We start from the raw sequence: 14968 nt of genomic DNA, 5'->3' as shown, positions 1-14968 counted from the left end.
CTATAAGCATTGGAATCAACAGATATATAAATCAAGAATATGAACCAGGCATGCATATATACCATATCACATGCTACAATATATCGCAAGAATTTGCTAATAACAAATATGCATTTATCGCAAGATCATGCATATACACATATATATCACAACAACAGTTATACGGGTAGAAAACTTGCCTGAGTGCTCCCGGATAGGCTTAAGCTTAGAGTGGGTCCGATAACCTATGAACAACAACATAAGTCGGAATTAAACCCCGGTCGCTTAAGAAACTAGACTTTAACCATTTAGAGTCATAACGTTCGCTTTCGCGCTTAACGATTTACTTAAGTCGCTCGAGTATCCTCGGCTCCGCCATTTTTAATAAATTAACCATTAAGGGTTTTAAGGCGATTCTTTCGCGAGTGTCTTACCAACTTCCTAATACACTTTACATAAATGATTCATACTCCAATTTAGTCCTTTAAGGTCTTTAACCTATGTTTTAATGTAAGGCGAGTGGTAACGGTTCGGTCGCGAAACACCGTTACTTAAAACGGTCATTTTTCCTAAACCGTACATCGGAATCAAACGAACTACATATCAAAACGAAGCTCGTAACATGAACTATCTAATAATGGCAATGGTCAAAACCTAGCAGTGAGTTCACGGGTCCTAATGTTAAGAACAAAAACAGCCTAAAGTAAATCGGACATTACGACGGCTATGTTTACGCGATTTCCCAAAATTTTACCAACCAATTCAACACCAAATCATCACCAATCAATCCCAATACAATCATATGACCATATCACTCATCAACCACTTTAAACCATTTAAACCAAGCTCAAATCATACCATGAATCATCAAGAACAACTAGTGCTACTTTTTAACTCCAAAATCAACAAAAGCACTTAACCACTAAGATCTCAACATGACAAAACAACTACTACACTTAATCTCTCATTCCATCATCATAATCATTTATACCAAACAACTAAATGCTAAGATAATGAAGAGTTATACCTTCCTTGAAGCTTTTAATCCATGAAAGATCCTTGGAATGCCCATGGAAGCCTTAATCTAACCTCCTACAAGCTTGTTCTTTCAAAGAAATCAAGAACACAAAAATTAATTTCAAGAAAGTACTATTCACCATCTTCTTGAATGATTTATAGGAAATGCTAGGAAAGGATTTTGAAGCTAAGATTTCTAGGAAGTATGTAACTTAACTAGGAGAAGCTAGGATAATTACCTTGTAAATTAGCAAGTGGAGGAGCTTGGACTTCCCTTTTGCTAAGAAAGAAGCCGAGAGCTTCATGAAGAAAATGGAGTGTTTTGTGTTTTTTGTGTTTTTTTTTTGATTTGCCTTGGTTGTTTTTGTTTTGATTTTGGTTAATTACCTTATTAACCTTGAACTTTGTGTGGTTATCATTCAACCACACCTCCTTCCCCCCTATGTCATGCTTATGTCACCTTGTGATGTCATCATCCCTTACTTGCCCTCTTCTTATTGGTTGGATGACCTCATCATCCCTAACCTCCTTGATTAACTCCTAATTGTTTGCCTAATGACCGCGGATCTGTTATACGGTTCGCTTAACTTTCGTTCCCGTTTCTCGTTTGAGGGATCATACCCGGGATCTTATTACTTAGGTTCCCTTAACCTTTCTCAATACATTATATCCCTTTTATGATCCTCTCTTATAATCCTTGAATTTAGATCCTTTTTATCCTGTTACCTTATACTCAATTCTTTCGGTATCTGGTGGATTTTCAGGGAAAAATCAAAGTGTTCGGATTTGGATTCTGACGATCTTTACATACACTTATATTACATATAAAGTACTAATAAGATCTCAGAATAACAATAGAAGAACCCCTACATAGTGTGGCATGAAAAGTTTTATCATTCAGCATAATCTGCAAAATCACTATTCATAAGGGTTTCAAAAATTTCAAAATTTGGGGTTATTACAGTCTCCCCTCCTTAAAAGGATTCTGTCCCGGAATCAGATAGAAAATGAATAGGGATACTCTCTTAACATTGCACTTTCTAACTCTCGAGTAAATTTTCCCACATTGTGGTTCTTCCATCAAACTCTGAATAGTATGATAACCCTTCTCCTAAGCACTTGTTCCTTTTCACTCTATAACCCTTCCTGGTTGCTCCATATAGGTTACGTCGGGTTGCATGTCTATGTGCTCATATGCCCCTATTTATCTGGCATCCGAATTACACTTCCTTAACATTGATACGTGGAACACGTTAAGAACTTGCTACATATTCGGGGGTAGGGCTAGCTCATATGCTAGCTTCCCAATACGTCTTAATATATCCAAGGGTCCAACAAATTGTAGACTTAGCTTTCCTTTCTTTCCGAACCTCATCAATCCTTTCCAAGGGATACCTATAACATTACTAGGTCCCCTATTTCATACCCTTTGTCCTTTCGAGTCAAATCAGCATACCTCTTATGTCCATCTTGGGTTACTACCAGCCGTCCTCTGATTAGATCTATTATATCCCTGGTCCTTTGGACTACTGCGGGTCCAAGCATCTTGCGCTCTTACAACTTCATCCTAACATAAGGGAGATCGACATTGTCTTCCCTCAAGGATCTCATAAGGCGATATCTCAATACTAACATATGATCTATTGTCGTAAGAAAACTCAATCCGTGTTAAGTGACCATTTCAAATTCTTTCAAGTCTATTGCACAGACTTTCATCATAACTTCTAGCATTATAGCTTTTGCTTCTCAATACCCATTCTTTTCCAGTTCGTAGTCATTACTATCTTCCGTACCTAATACTATACTGGTCATACTTTTGCTCGTTAGCGTTCTATAACCTTTTAATAACCACGTCAACCTCAGTATCACGAATGTGTTAGAATCGGAATACCACCATACTGATACTACTCCTTTCTAGCTGCTTCTATCTTTGAAAGCTTGATCCATCATATAGAAGTAAAAGAATTCATTGAGAGATCACTATGATCATGAACACTTGTTACATTGTATAGTTAGTACAGAAGGTGGCCAGCCTTTAGTACTTGACAAGCAATTAAACAATACCTGGTATCCTACTCGGCTTCTATCACACAGATAGATAGTCATTCGGCAATACCTCCCCTTCTGGAAGGGTTGTTCTTCTCAGTTTATATGAAATGAAAAGAAGAGAAAAGAACGAATTGAAGAGAATTGTATATATGAAAAAAAATATACTGCCACAAAATATCTGGCTTGGAACCTACCTCTGAACTATAGAGGTTTGTCATAGGAGAACAAAACATATATGTATATATATCAAGTATTATCGCATCGCATTTCACATGCTTAAATATTTTTGCTATTCCGTCCATCATTCTATGGACCCTTGCTCTTCCTCGAGCTTATACACAATCACCTTTGAAGCTCCCTCGACATCGAAAATCGAATCTGAGATTTCATTCTAGATATCATCGTTACTATAATTCTATGCTTGCATCGCAACCTTTCTCGTATAGTCATACGACCTTCTATTGATAAGGAGGAATAAATATTTAATAGGTAAATAATTTACTTAATTAGTCTATTCAATGGTAACTTATACACCACCACGACCCGATTAGTGGTACTCAATCTCAACATCCATTCCAATACAACTCTCACGGTTGTAATCGACTCATTACTCGCAGAATCATTGCTGCATTACTATGGTCCACCACTGACCTACTGTCGTCATTCACTTTCCATGATTCTTAATATCTAACCATACGGAGTCCATACATGTCGTATAGAATACTTCTAAGGAGTTAACATAACCACCAATCATAATTCATGAAGAACAGACCAAACTCTGACGTACTTTCATGACATGAAATAGATAAAATTGCAGAAGAGTTTCAGTCAAAGCAACGATAGCAGGTTAATACCATTCTTAATCGTATGCCTTAAATAGAAGACTTAACTCAAGGGTTCGTCTAGTCCTTTTTGAAACATGGTCCTGGCTTATCTCAAGATAGTATCTTCTGAGATAGATAGCCCGCTCATGGCGATTACACGAATTAAACCTTTACCAACTACTATTACGGTTGGGTATTGCACAGTCATCAGAAGGAATGTCAATCTTCCAAACCATAATACAACCTTCATAGCTTTAACCATCATCACTGTATTCCTTTGGCACAAGCGCCTATAATTATCCTTTTACCTTTAAAGTGTCGACCACCTCTTTGGCCTTTCCTGATAGTAAAATTTCCTTACAGTCAATGTCATTTTAACCACCTCCAAATAAATTTTCTACCTCATTTCAATCACAGCTTATGTGAAGATGTTCTCCTTAAAATCTGATGAGTAAAAAAAAATATCACCATTTTTCCATAAGTTATTGCCTCCGTCTTTAGAGGTTAATCACTATCACGACTGAATCTCAATCATACTTAGAACATCTTTTATCTTAAGTCCTAATTTCCCTGAACAATTTCGACCATTACTGGTTCGATCCATACTTTCTCGTGGTTTAACACGTGCCCCACTTGGCATCATTATAATTACGTCATATTTCCTTTATCAACACTTCTATTTTTGAGAATTTTGAATATTACCTTTCTCCTTGTAAAACCTCTAAGGTTATCCTTAAATCGTTCCTCATGTATTCCCTAGATACAGGGCATATCAAGATACCATTTATTAATACCAGAATCATTGTCTATATACTTCTGGAAAAAATTTCTCCACTGATTCTTAAAGGTTGTTATTATCTTAATCCTTTCCAATTCATACTGTCAAAACTCATACTATCCCTATTAAGGGTGAAATGCCAACCTTTATGCATTCCCCTAGGATTCGTTTTAAGTTACCGATGTTCTATCCTTAATTCCACCTTTAAAAAGGTACATGCATCCTTCCATGGATAAATCAAGTCATATATCCCTGATAAGGGTGTCTTATTCAATCATTCCCACCTCGATAGTATATGCCTAATTTCACAATAACATCTGTATTCAAAATGAGGTCAATCAATATGGCCTCCAAAAGATAACAACGGTTATCCGCTTTTCTTGCCTAATTTGGTAACGATAACAAGGATGTTCTGGAAGATATTGGTCGTGTTCAACGTGAACCTCTTCTTAATAATTCCTTATTTACTTTTGTTGTTTATCTCAACAGTCACCTCAATGTTGGGATATCTTTCATACCCGGCGTCTCCCTTTCTGGGTATCGAGCCACCGGTCTTACACTTCACATTCTTGAAGGTCACTTCCTTCATCCAATTTTCCTAATTTCTTACTTCCTTGTCTCCTCAGTCTATCCGCGTCTCATTATTTATCCTTCGAATTATCTCAAGGTTTCCTCGAATCCTCCCAACTTACAGGGGATAAAATATATGTATCTCTTATGCCTTCAACCATCGATTTTAACTCATGGTGAATCACCCTCATCCTGACGAATACATACTTTTCTATTTCTATTGCTATGAGTCTTTAGGGTTTCCTCATACCCAACTCCCTTATCATACCTCAAACTCCATTGCCTTTATATTCCTTTCCACTTCAGTTTCTTTTTATTTTCCTTTCTCTTATCATTATTTCATGAACCAACACAACATAAGCATTGATTTCAAACATCCCGTCATTCTGGATTCGTGTCCTCAGAACGAATCTTGATAACTTTTACAGCTTAGATTCATAATTCATCATACTCGTCTGCCTTTGTTCTGGCTCTAAAGCTTTTACACTATCTCCATAACCTTGGGAAGTACTTTCCTGAAAATAATTGATTGAACTTAAATCAGTTTATTATAATCTCTTGCTCCGTGCCTTCCTTTGCCTTTCTCCAGCGGGTGGCCTCTCTCTTAGGAGGGTAAGTGACAAAACAGTCTTTCGTGATTCGTCAATCATTTAGAATCTCAAATGATTCCTATATTTCCTTTAGCCAGGCTCTTGCCCCGACTGGGTCAACCTGTTCCTTGGAACTCTGAGAGCTTAGCGATTTAAAGGTCATGAAAGAATTTCCTACCGCATTATTTCCTCAAGGTGGTGGTTGGGGATAATAGTCTAAGTCCTTTTTAGACAGGTCCATGAATTGCCGTATAGGAGTACCGTCTCGGGTCTCCTTTCCTTACTCGACTTTCTGTTTCCTTAGTATGAAATATTTCATCCTTCTCCCATACTTGGGGTTATCTTATACGTTAAAATCCTCATTTTCCACTTCATTATGTTATGGGTTCCTTCTATCTTGATGGTGTCCTCCCTGACTATCACATTCAGGGTTTGCCCTTAATCTTATTCCTTGAACTATGACTTTCATCTAAGATCTCATCTTTAAGCTCTTGAACATTTGGAACCCAAATTCTATAGGAATACCTCATTATTCCCTTATCATCTTTCTCGGTACTAATCTCATATCTATTTGTTGGCTCTCTGCCTTCATTCATCATTTTTTCTGGCACAATATGTTCTTTTCCAATAATTCGGCCTGTATTGCAATCTCAAACAGCTTTTCGGTACCGGCTCCGGTTACCTTCACTTCTATTTCTATTTTCTCAAAATCTCTTATAAACTCTCCCAAAGACATTATTATCTTGAGTCTCTCCTTTTTACTAAGGGCATCAGCCACCACATTGGCTTTTCCTGAATGATAAAGAATCTCCCAATCATAATTCTTGATTAGCTCTAACCACCTCATTTGGCGCATGTTGAGCTCTTTCTGCGTGAAAATGTACTAGAGCATTTATGGCTTAGGTAAATCTCGCACTTCTCTCCATACAAGTAGTGCCTCCAATCTTTAGGGCAAAACTATTGCCACGAGCCCAAGCTCATGGGTGGGGATATCGAATTTTATATTCCCTTAATTTTCTTGACGCGTACACGAGTACCTTGTTGTGCTGTATAAGAGCACCCTAATTCCTTATGCGAAGCGTCAATACAAATCACAAAATGTCCTTTTTCCATCCGACAATGCCAACATAAGGGCTGTCACCAACCTTTGCTTCAGTTGTTAAAAGCTTTTCTCGTATTTCTCTGTCCATTCAAACTTCTCAGTCTTACGAGTAAGCCGCGTTAAAGGGGCTACTATCTTTACAAACTTGAACGAACCTCCGGTAATGACCGGCCAATCCTACCTCTGGTAGTTTCCCTAACCATGGTCATTAATTCCTCAATGGTCCTTCATTCATTCTTGTTAGGATCCTCCACGAGATCCTCCTCAGCAACAATCCCATCTAGGACAACATCCTCAACCACTACATCCTCAATATGAACATCATCCGGTCCTGCGTTAGGACGCTCTATCGGATCCACAATCCGATCTCCAATTAGTAATAAAACATCATTGCACTGTTGCTCCTCAACCTCAGGGTTCGGAGTCCCGCTACCATCTACGATAACGAACTACGCTTCTATCACGATATTTATAAGGGTTCCCATAAGGGTTTTAACTGTCAGTACTACGTTAGGTAGCCCAACTATGAACTTAGCAAGAGTTCTTATTATCTTAGTGAACTTATTATTTTAACGTCATATTATCTCTGAGGTTTATAACGCTTAGCTCTGATACCATTCCTGTAACACCCCCAAATCCGGGGTCGGGGATCCGGGTTGTCACGAGTTCCATTTCCCTTAATAACACCCAATCTTAATAAATAATCAACTACTCTGTACTATGACCCCACAATAAACACACACACCACAAGTTATAGTCTCAGAGATGAATATCCAAAAATAATCACAAGTCATTTTATTCCACAATTATCTGCCAATACACCTTAAAAGGGTTTCTGAATAATTTACATTTCTTTGCCATTATTACAATTCATAAATATACATAAATCTGGTACATCAAAAGTTAAAGCCTAGCCTATTGGTAGTTCCTACCTCAGCTACAGCGACATCAATGCCTATAGGAAACTGCGAAACGTTTCCTATCCGCTCGCGAATTGGGAGCTTGGTCCTGTTCATCTTTTCTATCTGTTATTGTGTGATGAAAGAAGAAAGCAAGGGTGAGCAGCAAGCCCACCAAAATAATATGCATAATGATTTACAATATATGAGCATTCTCATATTACTCATGAAAGTCTTGGTCAAGAAGAAATGAACCAAGTTTGATATCTTATCGCGACCAAGTCGCAAAATATTCAGTATATATGTACATATATACTTTTCAAAATCTTTGCAATCCTCTGACATGTATAATATACACAAAGTTCCCGTTTATAACTGTATAAAATATCGTTGCAAGGTGATCTCATATATCTAACCTTGTCTCAACGTTTTTCTGAAAATCTTTGACATGCATAAGATAATCATTTGCTGGATATAAGTTTAAAAGATGAAGTTACAAGATACTCCAATATACTTATATCTTTTCCAAATACTACTTGAACTACCACCATTCAAGTTATAATTAGTTTCAAAAGTTCATCACATAGATGAGACTACAAGACAAGATTTGAATAGATTCAATCTTTCAACATCATTATAAATAATGAAGTTACGAGATACTTCATTAAGTCCCGATATATATACACCTATATATATATATACATTTCATACACTCCTTGAAAACCTCTGTTATGAAAATTATAAACAGAGTTGCAATATCCAATGAATTTGGAAAGGAGAAAACCTTGGCATAAACCTGATATCTTGATGATCATGCAAAGATACCAATAAGTAACCTTTTCTACTAGTAGATGGATGAATCCCCCACCGGTCATCACCCTGGCCACATAAGGACCTTGTGCTGGACCTCCACCCGGCCTCTTACGCGTTGATGGACTACCACCCAGTCACTTACACTTTGATAGACTGTACCCCGGCCTGACGTTTATGCCGACTCAATTAGATGGACTTACTTCTCGAACATTGGGCAAGTAATCAAATTGTTTTCTCAAAACAGCAACCACGTTGCGAATGTAAAATACACCACAGAGCCGGATCCCCCAGGTTTTGAGCGAGTATTTAAATCCCCTTCGAAAGGAGGATCTTAAATATAAAAGAATGAGTTTTGGGATCCGCCCTAACTTTTAGAAATCATTTTGAAGACTCGAAAACATTTTTAAGAATGTTTGGAGTACTGCTGATTTATTAAAATAAATCAGTCCCGATATATTAGAAATATCTGAATATTATTATTTAAATAATATTCTCATAAAGATAATCCTTATAAAAATAATCGAAGTAGAAGTTTTAAAACTCATACTTGAAATGGATATTAAATAACCAAAAATATACTTATATGAAAGTACTATCTTTATTTGAATAATCGAAAATAAGTTTGATTATCGAAACATTATTCTTTAATAAAATAAAGAATATTATTAAATAATAAGCGGAGTCATAATACCTCGAATGAATATTATAAATAATATTCATTAAATAAAATAAACGGAGTCATACCTCCTCAAATGAATGTCCAATTAATAATCATTAAATAGAATAAACAGAGTCATAAGTCCTCGGATGAATATTCAAATAATATTCATTAAATAATATAAAGTTATCGAATAAACCTTATTCGATTAATAGTTTTGAAAACTATTCATATATATATAAATATATATATATATATATAATATACTCGGGAACATCGACTCCCGGTTTAGAAAATGTTCGCCTTTGGGTCCCCTATACTAAGGGTATACGCAACTACTGCTTATCTCTAGCATAGGTATTATGCAACTATAAGCATTGGAATCAACAGATATATAAATCAAGAATATGAACCAGGCATGCATATATACCATATCACATGCTACAATATATCGCAAGAATTTGCTAATAACAAATATGCATTTATCGCAAGATCATGCATATACACATATACATCACAACAACAGTTATACGGGTAGAAAACTTGCCTGAGTGCTCCCGGATAGGCTTAAGCTTAGAGTGGGTCCGATAACCTATGAACAACAACATAAGTCGGAATTAAACCCCGGTCACTTAAGAAACTAGACTTTAACCATTTAGAGTCCTAACGTTCGCTTTCGCGCTTAACGATTTACTTAAGTCGCTCGAGTATCCTCGGCTCCAACATTTTTAATAAATTAACCATTAAGGTTTTTAAGGAGATTCTTTCGAGAGTGTCTTACCAACTGCCTAATACACTTTACATAAATGAATCATACTCCAATTTAGTCCTTTAAGGTTTTTAACCTATGTTTCAAAGTAAGGCGAGTGGTAACGGTTCGGTCGCGAAATACCGTTACTTAAAATGGTCGTTTCTCCTAAACCGTACATCGGAATCAAACGAACTACATATCAAAACGAAGCTCGTAACATGAACTATCTAATCATGGCAATGGTCAAAACCTAGCAGTGTGTTAACGGGTCCTAATGTTAAGAACAAAAACAGCCTAAAGTAAATCAGACATTACGACAGCTATGTTTACTCGATTTCCCAAAATTTTACCAACCAATTCAACACCAAATCATCACCAATCAATCCCAATACAACCATATGACCATATCACTCATCAACCACTTTAAACCATTTAAACCAAGCTCAAATCATACCATGAATCATCAAGAACAACTAGTGCTACTTTTTAACTCCAAAATCAACAAAAGCACTTAACCACTAAGATCTCAACATGACAAAACAACTACTACACTTATTCTCTCATTCCATCATCATAATCATTTATACCAAACAACTAAATGCTAAGATAATGAAGAGTTATACCTTCCTTGAAGCTTTTAATCCATGAAAGATCCTTGGAATGCCCATGGAAGCCTTAATCTAACCTCCTACAAGCTTGTTCTTTCAAAGAAATCAAGAACACAAAAATTAATTTCAAGAAAGTACTATTCACCATCTTCTTGAATGATTTATAGGAAATGCTAGGAAAGGATTTTGAAGCTAAGATTTCTAGGAAGTATGTAACTTAACTAGGAGAAGCTAGGATAATTACCTTGTAAATTAGCAAGTGGAGGAGCTTGGACTTCCCTTTTGCTAAGAAAGAAGCCGAGAGCTTCATGAAGAAAATGGAGTGTTTTGTATTTTTTGTGATTTGTTTTGATTTGCCTTGGTTGTTTTTGTTTTGATTTTGGTTAATTACCTTATTAACCTTGAACTTTGTGTGGTTATCATTCATCCACACCTCCTTCCCCCCTATGTCATGCTTATTTCACCTTGTGATGTCATCATCCCTTACTTGCCCTCTTCTTATTGGTTGGATGACCTCATCATCCCTAACCTCCTTTATTAACTCCTAATTGTTTGCCTAATGACCGCTGATCTGTTATACGGTTCGCTTAACTTTCGTTCTCGTTTCTCGTTTGAGGGATCATACCCGGAATCTTATTACTTAGGTTCCCTTAACCTTTCTCAATACATTATATCCCTTTTATGATCCTCTCTTATAATCCTTGAATTTAGATCTTTTTTATCCTGTTACCTTATACTCAATTCTTTCGGTATCTGGTGGATTTTTAGGAAAAATCAAAGTGTTCGGATTTGGATTCTGACGATCTTTACATACACTTATATCCCATATAAAGTACTAATAAGATCTCAGAATAACAATAGAAGAACCCCTACATAGTGTGGCATGAAAAGTTTTCTCATTCAACATAATCTGCAAAATCACTATTCATAATGGTTTCAAAAATTCCAAAATTTGGGGTTATTACATTTCTCATATAAATACTTATGTGCAACCTGCTGACATTTTTACCAAGGCTTTACCTTCCTATCAACTTGCTGCTTTACAGTCCAAGTTAGGAGTTACCAATCTATTTGCTCCTCCTAACTTGAGGGGGATGTTATGATATGTGATACCACTGCTGCTATATCATCAGATGCTGCTAATGTAACTGATGACCTCACAAGTCAACTCACAAGCAAAGTCAATGATAGTTAGTTAGAGAATTACAGTTGTAATTAGCTATCATTTCTGTTTTGTTAATATATAACCTGAGTGTAGTCTTATTAGTTAATCAGAACATATAGATATATATCTCTCTTATCTTCATATAAGAATGTAACTTCAACCTTTATTTCAATGATGAAATTTGTTGCTTGATTGATTCATCTCTGTTACACAGAGCTCTTATTCATTGTTGTGACATGGTATCAGAGCGGCGATGGATTCGTATACAGGTTCTCCACTACGTCTTCATTGTTACTTCATCTTCTTCATATTTTCCATACGACGCCATTGTTACTATGTGTTTCACCTAGTTTTTTTCTTTAAATTGCATCTGTTTGATAATTACAATGATATGCTGCTATATGATAACTTTTGATACTTAGATCCAATTTCTATATGTGTAAACAAACTTATTCTGCTGTTGTTTCATCACCATCTACTCCTACAATGCCTAATCAGACTGCATCTACTAGTAATACTATTGTTATCGATGTGTTTCATCCTTATTATCTTCAACCTTCGGATAATCCTGGAATTTCTCTTGTTACTCAACCTTTAACGACTCAAAACTATCATCAGTGGAGTCGTTCCGTAAAAATAGCTTTATCTGCTAAGAATAAAGTAGGAATGATTGATGGATCTCTTGCTCAACCTCTGACTAGTACACCTCTACATCCTTTCTGGAATCGGTGCAATGATATGGTATTATCCTGGTTATTGAACTCAATTTCAACTGAAATTCGAGATAGTGTGGTTTATTTTAGTACAATAAAGGAGATTTGGGATGATTTATCAATCAGATTCTCTCAGAGCAATGTTCCACGCATTTTTCAGTTGAAGAAAGACTTAATTGCTCTTAACCGGGGATCTATGTCCATTACTGCATATTTTACTAAAATAAGAACTCTAACAGATGAACTCAATGCACTAGCTCCAATTCCTAAATGCATTTGTGTGCAAAATGCTTGTGCCTGTGGTGTGAGTTCAAAACTTGAATCTTATGAGCAGATTAACAGCCTGAGTCAGTTTCTGATGGGCTTAAATGATGTATTCATTGCTATAAGAGGCTAGATGCTTATGATGAAACCTCTTCCTACACTCAGTCAAGCTTATTCGTTGTTGCTGCAAGAGGAAGGACAACGTTCTACTCCTATGAGTCCTGTTCCAGAAAACATTACAATGAATGTAAAGTTTGCAGGAAATAAATCTAATCAAATTGCTTCAGCTAGCTCTAATCAATTGATGTCTGAAGTTTATCCTTTCGGTCTTTACTAACAGCTTCTTGGTCCTCTTCCAGGTGTGAGGTCCGTATCGTGCTTTCCCAGCTTCTTCAACCCAATTAATCCTTGCGACAAACACCAGTAATAAGATCAAGCAGCCACCCATCCCAACAAAGAATCCTGCTAACAATCCACCAAGTCCTAGATGAACCTTGAAAGCTAAAGTCCAACACAAAGGCAAAGCCAACAAGTAAAAGCCGCCAAGGTTTGCATACATACCCAACCATGGTCTAGCCGTTCCTCGCGTTATTCCTCCAGAAACTGCTAATGGGAAATTCACCACTTCTATTAATGCTATCAGAAGGACCATCTTCTTTACACTACTAATAATTCCTTTGTTATTAATAAACAAAGGTCCCCATATGCCTCTAGATGCTACCATTACTGCACCACCAATACAGCCCGTGATGAAGCTAACAGATAGAGACACACATGCTGACTGATATGCTAGGCCAGGTTGATTAGCACCGAGTTCATTCGACACACGAATGGATGCAGAAGTAGCCAGGGAGAGCATAATAGAGTAGACCAAGTAGTCAAAATTCAGGACAATGGCTAGCACCCCGACTGCTTGCCTTGCATTTGGAAGCCAACCAGCCAACAAGACTAAGATCTCATAGCACCACCATTCAAGATAAGTGGTTAAACAACATGGTCCACAAAGCTTGAGCAAACTAATCCAGTCTTTAGTTCCTTGCTCAAACCATCCTCCTCCTTCCCACTTTCCTATTTTTTTAATCTCCAGCCTCAATATATAAACTGTGAGCAAAACCACAACTATAAGATCAAAAATCCAAACAGTCATGGAGACTCCCTCTAATCCTTTCACTTTCACAAGTAAGATGTTAATAGGAACATGAAGGACAACAGCTATTGTGGAACTCAACATAACTGGAATAGTCAGGCTTTGTGAGCTTAAATAAGCTTTCAAAGGGCATAATAAAGAAGTGATTACCAAATCAGGCAGTAGATAGACGAGATATTTCCTCGCGGTCAGGGCGATGTCTTTTTCTTGTCCGAAAAAAGTTAAGATTTTATCAACATTAATCCACAAAACAGACACGGGCAGAGTGGTTAGTAGTAGTAAAAAATTTGTCATGACAAGTGACTTGTGAAGGAGATTAAAGTTCTTAGCACCATATGCTTGGCCACATATAGGTTCCATAGCATTCGAAAGTCCACTCAATACTGAAAATCCAGTAACGTTAGCAAAGGTGAAGCCAAACGCCCCGTCAGCCAATTGTAGCTCACCGAGGCGGCCTAGAAATGCAGTAGTGATGTCCAACTTCATGAATCATACTAAATTCGTAGCCGCCAATAGAATTTCTAGACCTCTCTGCTTTTTTATTTCTAAAACACGATTTGTTCAATAATAGCATGAATCCTTGCATAACTCTTGTAGAAATGAGGTGTTGTGAGTTATTATGTGTTTATCGTCTATTCTGTTTATAAACTCGTGATTGTTTTGATGATAGATAAGTTATGGTTATTTGATCTAGTATCGAGAGTATATCTGTTAAACGTTGCACACACGCACGTTTCTAGTTTGTGAGTTGATTTGTGAGATTTATTCAAACTTTATTTAAATTCATTGCATTCTTAGAGGCATTGGCTTATTCATTTAGTTATGGTTATTCTGAGGGGATCGATTGTATTATCATTTAGCTGCATTCACATAGTTACATTCATGCATTAGTTTTGTTTTGTAGTTTTTGAGTCTGTTTATGCTTGAGAACAAGCATAGATTCAAGTTTGGGGGTGTGATAGATGGATTTATATCTACTTGAAACGCTTCATTACAGGCTAAAGTTGGTGTTTTGGACTCAAGTTATTGATATTTTTGATG

General features: G+C 36.7%; 1 pseudogene; it reads right to left on the bottom strand.

Annotated features, from left to right (window-relative positions):
- Positions 1-8376: 8376 nt before the first annotated feature.
- Positions 8377-14485, bottom strand: LOC141686360 (protein DETOXIFICATION 56-like; annotated as a pseudogene).
- Positions 14486-14968: the final 483 nt, after the last annotated feature.

The sequence above is a fragment of the Apium graveolens genome, chromosome 9 (assembly GCF_009905375.1).
Source record: "Apium graveolens cultivar Ventura chromosome 9, ASM990537v1, whole genome shotgun sequence".
NCBI lineage: Eukaryota > Viridiplantae > Streptophyta > Magnoliopsida > Apiales > Apiaceae > Apium > Apium graveolens.
The sequence above is the reverse complement of the archived record's forward strand: the minus strand, read 5'-3'. Positions and strand labels throughout refer to the sequence as shown.